The sequence below is a fragment of the Gavialis gangeticus genome, unplaced genomic scaffold (assembly GCF_001723915.1).
Source record: "Gavialis gangeticus isolate Ggan-Ray unplaced genomic scaffold, GavGan_comp1, whole genome shotgun sequence".
Lineage (NCBI taxonomy): Eukaryota > Metazoa > Chordata > Crocodylia > Gavialidae > Gavialis > Gavialis gangeticus.
The window spans coordinates 13,158,971-13,169,778 of record NW_017729017.1 but is presented as its reverse complement, the minus strand read 5'-3'; positions in this window follow the sequence as shown (position 1 = coordinate 13,169,778).

Genomic DNA, 10,808 nt, shown 5'->3' with positions numbered 1-10,808 from the left:
TGGCAGACACTACTCTCAGCTGTGGAGTGAAGCCAACTTGGGGGGCGGGGAGCTGGCTGCACCAGCCACTGCCGTAGTCCCCAGCCCTGTGCTTACCACTCTGACCTCTGCCACCACCACAGGCTTTCCAGTGCCACTGCCTGGGCCTCCCCCTACCCTGTGGCCGCTGCTGTGTCTGTCTACTCTCTCTATACACTGCTGGGCTGCCCCACTGGGCCCCGAGGCACCAAGGAAGGGTAGAGGGGGTGGGGGGGCAGTGGATACAGGCCAGAGTTGAGGTTGAAAACCACAGTGTCTTTCCACTTGATGGATCTTCATACATTCCTGCAGAGATACAAGAGGGTTTTAAAGAACCAAATTCCAAATTGGGGTGCAGCCACAAAATGGGTCAGAGTGGCAGGACAGCTAAGCAAGGGTGATGATTGATCATGTTTAATATTACAATAGCTCCATTTAAGAATAGTTTGAATAGTTGGCCTGGCCATGTCTATAATCCCTAACAAACATAAGAATTCTAGGTGTGTCTACAAGTGCAAATGCCATATGATGCAGTAAGTAATCATAAGTATATTTCCTGCTTGTATTTACAGGTAGCAAATTTGCTCATGATTAGAGCAAATTGCTGTGCAGTAAGCATTTGAACATATAGACAGAGATGCTTACTTGGCAGTAATTTTTTCTAATCTCTAGTAAGGCATCTTGGGTAAACGTGCCCTCTGTTGTGAAATAAAGCAGCCACACTTCAAAGAAAACCAGAAAAGCAAGGGCTGCCTGTTAGGCCTGTGCGAATAGGCAGCTATTCGATTTGGCTACAGATCCAGCCACAATCAGCTCAGTTTCCTGCTTTGATTCAGCCAAAGCAGCTCAAAAGCTTGCTAGAGCTGGGGCACCTTACCTGCTGGCCTCACCATCTCGTAGGGGACCCTGGAACCCAGCAAAGAGCCTCTACTGCTGGTCGTACGCCGTACTGCTGAGGGTCCAACTGCTGCCTGCAGGTCCCACTCCTTCAGACTCTTCTGGGGCAACTGCTCCCACCCCATTGGCCCAGCTCTCACCAGCTCTTTGAAACTCCTTCCTTGTGGTCCCTCACTGGTCTCTCCTGAGGCAGCTGCGCTGCTCTTTTATCCCTCTCCAGGTGACCCAAGGGGCCAATCATGGGACATGGAGGGTGAGTGTCTGGGGCCTGATTGGTGAGGAAAGGGAATCCCAAGCCCTCCAATCATCTTTTACCCTTTCAAAACCTCTGGGCTAAATCATTACCAACTAGCCCGTCACGCTTGATTATACAAGTTCTCAATAAATGTGCAGTAACCACTGCACAGTGGTGTCTCGTGTAGATGCTTCCAGTAGTTCTTTTTTTAAAAAAATTTTTTCCATCTTCACGCAAGAGGCAAGGATTTGCTAGGGTGATATCTTTTGTTGGACCAACTATGTCCTTTAGATAGAGTTAAAAAAGCTTTTGAATGCAAGATATTCATGACATTACACCAGGAGAGCATTACGGTTGTTTGGGGATGCAATCCCAGTAATTACAGAACATATCTAGGTTTACTGTTTTCCACAGAGCAATCAATGCAGTTGGGTCAGCCTAATGGAATGGCATGTCCTTCCAGACCAGACAAGCCATGGTGGCTAAGGCATACCAGTGTCTTAGCCAAGAGCACACAAGGAAGGGATGTGGAGAGCACCACATCAGGCCACTTTTGGCTCCCCAGCCTGAACAATCACATCCCCATTTACAGGTGGGTCAACTTGGGCGTAATCTGTAGTTCAAGCTGAGAACAAAGCTTAAACTCAAACCTCGGAAGGCCTAGCAAGTCACCATAACTGCTCTGCCATCCAGTCACAATGAATCCCCCTTACAGGATTATGCTCTTACTTGAATTTTTAACCGTTCCCTTTTCTTATTTATATGAATCCTTGAAATGAAAACTATTCCTATCAATCTTAGTTTTTTTATATATATTTATGCATGTTATGCACTGATTCATACCACTCTTCACCTCAGTCTGGTAACTTCTTGCAATGAAAACAAACAAGAACTCTTTACCTTTTATCTCTGGCCACCACTGTCAGTGTGTCTGATGGTCTCTGTGAAACACAGTAACTCATTTCGGTAAAACTTTAGCAGCCTTTTCCGATGGGCCAGCCTCTACTCACAAATATTACCTTCTAGGTAGGATGGTAATTCCTTGAGCCTTGCTATTGTATGTGGGCATGACCTGGTGTTCTGGTATATCTTCAGCTATGGGGTAACCACATATATTTTACAGAATCTATGCAGGTCAAGAATTCATCCTGCTATCAGTTTATTAGAAAATCTATAATGTTACCAGTTTCTGATGTTGGCATAATATTAAAAGTACAAGTTCTTTCAACTGAAGATATTTACTTTCTCTGTGTGTGAAAGAGAGAAAACTGGAATGCAGTAAGAACTCCATCACAAAACTGTCCATTACAGTATTAATATAATTAATTCAGAAGTTCCAGTCCTCTTTTGTCTATTCCTTTCACACCCCCACCCCTCTGTTATGAGAAATAACAAATGAGGTGTAAAGCTGTTAGGTCCTGTTATTCCTCCAATCAAACACAATGGCCATGTATTTTAATCCTGATGCTGGTATAAATTAAAATAAATCTGGCTGTCCTATACCAGTGAAGAAAAATGTAAATGACAGTCAAATCACTGCAGAAATCAGCATTATTTCCTCAGTGTGACTAATGGCAAGTATATTCACAATGACTGCAGAGGTCTGGCCAAGAGGGAAGAGCTTTTGAGTAAGACAACAAATGTAAAACTCTTTCATGATGATGCTCTGTGTAACCCTGCATCCATGAATCATCCCTTTTACCACTAGTGATCTGGATCCCTTTTAAAATTGTACCTGGGAGACTGTAGCAGGACACTAAGGTGCCTGCTACTTTTGGGAGCAATGAGGAAAGAGCCCAGGTGCGGGTTGCTAGGCAACTGGAGGTAGCCAGTGACTCTCACCTGTTAGCGGTCAGCTGACCATGAGGGGAAAGGTCCTGGCTCCCATTTAAACCCCAGGGCTGAGGCCTGGTGGGCAGTTTCCTGCTGGCAGTCAAAGGGGAAGGAACTCTGCTGGAATGATAAAAAAAGAAGAGGCCTAGATGCATGAGCAGTTTGGTACAGGTGAAGGATAGAGCACCCTTGGAGTGGCTCAAGTGATGTTTTAGCCAAGTGTCATAAATTTATGTTATAGCCTAGAGGCTTGAGTTTTGTGTTTGTCATTCAACCAGGTTTGGGTGAGGCTACTAGGGGTTGGAGGAGGCCTCATACAGGACCCACGGCAGTGTGGAGATCCCAGCCCCAGAGAAGGGGGCAGCAAGAAGCCCCAGAGAAGGGGGCAGCGAGAAGCCCCAGAGAGTGGGCAGCAACTGACGAAAGTCAGAAAGGCCACATTAGGAGTGTGCTGACCCTGAGCACCAAAGGGGCACAGGATTGGGACCATGCCAACTCCGAGCGCCAGAGTAGTTGTAGTATCAGTGGTGTGCCAACTCCGAGCGCCTAGTAAGGCAAAGGGCAACAAGGTTGCAGAGAACCCAAGCGCCCAGTGAGGTGCAGTGCGAGAGGCAGGGGCCATGGAGAGCCCGAGTGATAATGAAGAGTAGAGCAAGACTGAAGAACGTCCGGTACATCTGCGAGGCTTGGGGCGTGGTACAGGGTGGTTGGAGCCATGCATAGCCCATAAGGCTGGGGGTGCACAGAGACACCCCATACAGAACGAGCTAGGGTACAACAGGAAACCATGGCCAAAAGAACAGAAAGGCAGCCTCCCAATAATACATATATAACATCAAAGACGTGGAGGGCGAGAATGGTGGATGCCCATTAGGCAAATTGGCACGGTAAGAGGGCGCTAGGGGAGAGCACAGCAACCCCTAGGGAGCCACTCCTGTTACAGAGACTAATAAAATTTCCTGAAGAACATGGGAAACGATAACATCTTGACAAGTTTTTGTTTCTGGTGTCAAGCAGTTAATTATTTTCCAGTATCAGAGGCAGGAGGTTTCCTCAAAATATGCAATTATTAGGGGTGTGAGAAATGGGCCCTATTTGATTCAGATTCAGATCTGGCCCAAATCGGGGACAGTGATTTGATTTGTTGATTTGGATCACTGTCCCTGATTCAATTTGGCTGAATCCAGATCTGAAGATTTGATGCTCATTTGGAGAATCAGCAATTCGGACAGACACAGCTTTAAATGTTTTTCCTACATACCTCGAGGTACCAGGTGCAGCTTGTGCTTTCTTCAATGCTGGGACAGATGGAGTCTCTCCCCCACCCCATGTGCCCCCCAGCTTGGCAATTGGCTGCAGGGGGACCCTGGGTACCCCCCCGCCCAGACCCAGGAGGCACCAGTCGCTGAGCTGGGAGGGCGTGGGTGGGCTCCCCAGCGCACTCCCCAGCAAACCCAGAAGTGGACCGGAAGTGCTTCTGGTCCATTTCCGGGTCTGCTGCCAAGTGCACTGGGGAGCCCCCTGCACTCTTGTGGAATGCTCCATCCACCACAGCACTGCAGCATTCATGAGCTGCCTGCTACCTTGAGGTATGTGGAAAAAACATTTAAAGCTGTGTCTGTGTCCAAATCAGTGAATCTATCCAAATCTCTCCGAATCAATTCGGAGGGTTCCAATTTGATTTGGAGAGATTAGGGGGTCTCCTGATTTGCATCAGATTTGAAGATTTGGCCATGGAATCAGGGCGAATCTCCACTGAACTGAATTTGTGACTGAAGCTTTGCACAGCCTTAGCAATTATTAAAATAGGAGAAAACAGACCATTCAGATGAAAACATAGCTTGAAATATCACAGCAAGAAGCTAGGATGTGTTCCAAGGAGGGTTCTTGAATGCTAATATTATTTTATGTAACATGAGTGTAGCCCTGGGAATTTTGAAAATTATAGCAGGCTGGTTCAGCAGATAGGTAATGCGACTTGGAGACTTTTACTATTGATAACAATGGTGAGATTTCAGCTGGCTCAGATGGGGCTAAGGTTTCACCCTAAACCAAAGGGTTGAAGTCTGCTTCTGTCTTTTGCATAATGAAGTTGTTCCCATTTTGTGTGCATCTAGTGACTTCTATGAAATTATTTGCTAGACAACCCAGCTCCTAGAAGACAAATTGGTCTTAATGCAGAAATTACAGGATGACCTGGGCTGTTATGCAGGAGGCTGGTGTAGATTAAGATCAGAATAGTCCTCATCTGGCTTTGAAAACTATTAATTTAATTTAACCACCTCCCAATTTAGCATGATGACTTATTTGGAGGAATAGCTGAACTTGAGGTCCACTGGATAAACATGTGTGGGCCACTGAACAAAAGTTTACACTGTGCTTATCACATTGTGAAGAATTCTTTTTGTGAAGATTTAAGGGTCTTCTTATTCTCCACTTTCCATACGTATGAAAAGAACAAGGATAAGAAGGAAACCCATCTTGATTTACAGGATATATATAATTCCCAGCCAACTTTATTTCTTTTTCATTCAAGATATCCAAGTTCACAGACATTGGGTTACCAGAATTCCTAAGTACAACAAAATGCCTGGAATAATCCTACTAGAGGGGAAGAAGCTATGAAGCATACGCTCACTGGAACCCATAAATCTGACTAGTTTCCATGCACTTCACTTTCTGTGAAGGAGAGTCAAATAAAGATGCCAATCCCAAACATCCCAGCAGACCGTAAGGACTTGCAGATTTCTATGTATCAACCTAATCTTTTTACTTTTGAAACACCCAGCTGCACACTGTGGGCATGTCTACATGTGCAATTAATACACCTGAATTTCCTGTATGGAAAATTCCGGGGTATTAAACTGCCCCTGCATGCATCTGAAAGTGCACCCATTGGGAGCAAATTTGCTTCTGACAGGATCAATTCAGTCCAGAGCTGCTCCTGTCCTGTTCTGCCCCCCTGCAGCAGTAAGGGGGAGCTCCAGGCTGGCAGGGGGCATGGGGACTGGTCCCAATCTCCACATGGCGGAAGGCAGCTACCTGGCATCTGGGACACCTCTCCCCATCCCCCATGGCTCCCTCTGCCCAGGATGAACAGGAAGCAATTTGCTTCTGGTCAGTGTCTATCCCTGGGCTTTGGCACATTAGTTTAATGCACTGATTTCTAGTATGTGTATCTACAGGTACTAGATAATGGTGCATTAATCTACTGAGCAGTAATTGATGTGCACATGTAGATGGTGATGTTTTACTGTGCATTATATTAGTTTAATGTACAGTTAAGTGTCTCATGTAGATATGCCCACTGTTCATGTTCCAATACCCACAGTCCAGAGGACATTGTGAAAACTCCTTCAAACTGGAGCCTTGTTTCATTGGTTTAATAGTGGCATTGGGGGCAGTAGTGTTGACTAATCCTGGGGCAGGCAGGAGAACATTTGTAACCTAGAGTCACATTATATTCCCAGGAAACTACCCAATTTTTGCTAGAGCATCTAAATATGTCATGGTTCTATTTCACATTCACTAAGGCAAGTCATCATTTTCAGAATCAGATCAGCAATAGCCCTACAAACAGCCTCATAATTTCCAAAAGCCAGTCCTAGTCATCCTACCTGCCCTTCTCTAAGAACTAAAGAAGAGATTATAAAAGGTAGAAATTACAGGTAAGTATTGAGACACGAATTCCACTTCCTCCTAGTGAAAATGAAAGGATTATGAAACTCCTTCCCCAAGTGCCTGACTTTCCCATCCTTCTCCTTATATGGCAGAAGGTCATTTTGCAGTAACCTTATAGATATCACTCTCCTGGAAAAAAGCTGCATTATTCTAGAAATTATTGGCATGAGGGGGAAGGAAGACAGATGTAAGTGCAATGAGCACGAAAGGGGTTAATAATTTGTGCATGAGAAGCGACAAATGTCTTGCTTCTGTGGATTTCTGTGGATTCTGTGTAAGATTAACTGTACTAGAGGGAAAACAATATTAAATCATTCAACTGTTATCCAGTACATTGCAGGCCTGCATCACTTCCTCTTCTCCACTGTCCTCTGTAGTAAGGCATTGACAAAAAGATCGTTGCCTCAGTAATCTCCAAGTCTGTGGGCATAGTGACAATAATTGTGGGGAAGTCAGTTCATCAGATACAGGTCACTGGGCATGTCTACACATGCGCCTGACTGTGCAGTCATTTGGTACTTGCTTGTGCCTGCTGATGCTATGTTGCCATAGCAATGGATTATACAACTGTAGCTTATTGCTATGGTGATGTAGCATCTCATGTAGACATGCCTACTGGCTATTACAGGACCAGAGGAATTAGGATGGGACTATACAATATTCCAGACCAGTTTAATCCTTCATACTCCCTAAAATTTCACAATGGCAAGTTTACCGAGGCTGTATTCAATTTACCAGCTAAACATCACACATTGCAGTCACTCCAGAGAGGCAGGTGGAATCAACATTTCCCCTCTACCCAGAAGGCAGGGATCATGTCAGTAATTCTAAGAACTGCACAAGGGGAAGAAAGTCAAAATAAAAATGTGCTGCTTAGTGGTGAAGGCAAAGCACTGCTAAACACCATGCCTGTAATGACTCCAGAGCACAGTCAGGATATGAAATGGAGAGTACTCTGAGTAGTTACATTGAAAGGGTAGTACCAGAGGGTGTGGCCCTGCTAAAACATTAAGCATGCAGTCAACTTCTACTAAATTCCAGACTCTGGTCAAATTGATAAATTTCCACTATGGATGATGTTAGGCCCAAGAGTCTGATGTCATCTCCTTTATGGCTGAGAGAAGACCTTGATACTGTTCCTAAACATGTTGATAGGTAGCCTGCATCCACTCTAGGACCGTACAAAGCAAAACTCAATTTATCTGAGGCATGTATATGGTTTTCCTTTATGATAGCATCTATTAAATGTTTGTATCCTCATAATCGATGGCAGCAGTTCCTGTCAAGGCCAGGGCAGCTCGTACAACTGCTGTGCCTGCTCCCCAGACACCCCTTAGGAACAGGTATGTGGCCCTGGCCCCACTGAAGGAGGAGGCCGAAGGACAGGTCCCTAGAGAAAATGAAGCTTGATCTACATCACTGGCTTAGAAGAGGCACGCCCCGAGAAGGAGACGTAAAGTTCTGGTCATTGGGGACTCCATCCTGAGGGGAACTAATGGTCCAATCTGTTGCTCGGAGCCCTGGTCATGGCAGGTCTTCTGCATGCCTGGAGTGAGGATTCGCAATATCACAGAGACCATCCCTAAAATCATCAAGCCTTCTGACTGCTACCCACTGGTTGTGATCCATGTGGGTACAAATGATGCATCCAAGGGTAAGCTGGATAACATCATACAGGGCCTTAGGACACCAACTGAAGAAGACAGGAGCACAGATGGTATTTTTCTCCATTCTCCCGGTAAGTGGATGGGGTAGGTGTCATGAGGCCTGCATTGACATGGTTAACCAGTGGCTTTGGAGCTGGTGCCATGAGGCAAGCTTCGGGTTTTTTGACAATGACTCATGTTTTTGTATGGAGGGCATACTGGGGTGGGATGGGCTTCACCTCTCCCCTAAGGGCAGACGTATATTTTCCTCTAGGTTGGCTGATCTCGTATGGCGCGTTTTAAACTAGCCTCACTGGGGGAAGGGGCCGCTTCAAGTGAAGAGGATGCTTCACCAGCACAGGGGGTGACAAGAGGAAGGGAAGCTGAGGTAAGCATTAATGTCCTGGGAGTAGGGGGCCACAACTGTCCTGGGAGTAGGAGGGAGGCACGTGCACCCTCAGGAGGCCTCAAGTGCCTCTACACTAATGCTCATAGTATGGGGAGTAAGCAGGACAAACTGTGCCTCCTGATTGTGAGTAAGAACCCAGACTTAATAGGGCTCACAGAAACCTGGTGGGACCCTACCTATGACTGGGCGGGAGGCATTCAGGTATACACCCTATGCAGAGGAGACAGGACAGAGAGGAAAGGTGGGGGGGGTTGTGCTCTATATCAAAGAGCACCTAACGTCATCAAGGATTAGCTTCGGGGTAGAGGAGGGTCGGGCAGAGACACTATGGGTCAAACTACAAGGGGGGCATGGTGAAAGGGACCTTATGGTGGGCATCTACTACAGACCACTCAACCACAGGGAAGAGCTGAACCAGGACTTCTCCAGTCAGCTTATGGAGGCGGTTGGGTCAAGGGATGTTATTGTCATGGGTGACCTAAACTACCCAGACATTTGCTGCGAGGAGCAGACAGCCAGGTCTGACCGCTCACGTAGGTTCTTGGCTGTATTACAGGACCTTCACCTTATCCAGGAAGTGCACAGCCCCACTAGGGGTAATGGCTTGCTGGACCTGGTCCTGGCCATGGGGGATGACCTGGTGAGGGGACTGCAGGTCCTTGACCACCTGGGCAGTAGCGAACTACTGGATTTCACTATCCAACAGAGGGTGTCAAGGGCTTACCCCAAGGCTAATGCCTTTGACTTCAGAAGGGCCAACTTCAATGAGGTTAGAAGACTAGTGGGGGAGGCACTGAGGGCCCAGAAGGTAGAGAAGATGGAAGTCCATGAGGGATGGTCATACCTTAAGGGGGTGATCCCAAAGGATAACAGTCCCTGAGAGAAGCAAGGAGGGTAAGAGTGATCAGAAACCCCCTTGGCTCAGCAAGGGCATTCAGCAATGCCTGAGGACTAAAAGTGGGGTGTACAACCAGTGGAAGGGAGGAGCTATCACCAAGGAGGAGTACTCCTCCTCAGCCCGTGAGTGTAGGAGGGCTATTGGGAAGGCCAAGGCAGAGATGGAACTCAGGCTAGCGTCCAGGATTAAGGACGCCAAAAAGTCCTTTTTCAAGTACATTGGGAGCACGAAGAGGGCACCAGGCAAGGTGGGGCCCCTGCAAGATGCAAACAATAATCTTGTGGCTATGCCAGACAAGAATGCTGATATTTTTAACAGTTTCTTTGCCTCTGTTTTCTGGAACAGGGACCGGGACATCCCACCTACCAGAGGTAGAGACACTCTTGGGGATAGCTAGGTCAGGTCTTCAATCAGCGCAGATGTAGTTAGGGATCTTCTGGAAGAGCTAGACAGTTTTAAATCTACAGGTCCAGATGCCCTCCACCCAAGGGTGTTGAGGGAGCTGGCAAGGGTCATCGTGGAGCCCTTGGCCCGGCTGTATGAGCATTTGTGGTCATCTGGACAGTGTGGGGGGATTGGAAACTGGCCAATGTGGTCCCAATTTTTAAGAAAGGGAGGACCCAGGTAACTATAGACCTGTAAGCCTCACCTCGGTGCTCAGGAAGATCTTGGAGAGAATCATCAAGGAGCACATCTGTGGGGGGCCTGCAAGGGAGATCATGCTCAGGGGCAATCAGCATGGGTTCATCAAAGGCAGGTCCTGCCTGACCAACCTGGTTGCCTTTTATGACCAGGTGACTAAATCCTTGGATGATGGTGTCGCCTTGGATGTAGTCTTTAAGAAGGCCTTTGACACTGTCTCTCATCCCATCCTCATCAATTAATTAAGCGACTGTGGCATTGATGCCTACGCAGTTGGATGGGTCAAAAATTGGCTGCCGGGAGCACCCAGAGAGTAGTGGTGGGTGGGTAGTACTTAAACTGGTGAGATGCAAGCAGTGGGGTACTCCAGAGCTCAGTCCTTGGGCCCGCACTGTTTAACATCTTCATCAACGACTTGAACAAGGGGGTGGAAAGCATGCTGTCCAAGTTTGCTGATGACACTAAGATGTGGGGTGAGGTGGACACACTTGAAGGGAGAGAGAGGCTGCAAATAGATTTAGACAGACTACAAAAGTGGGCAGATGAGAA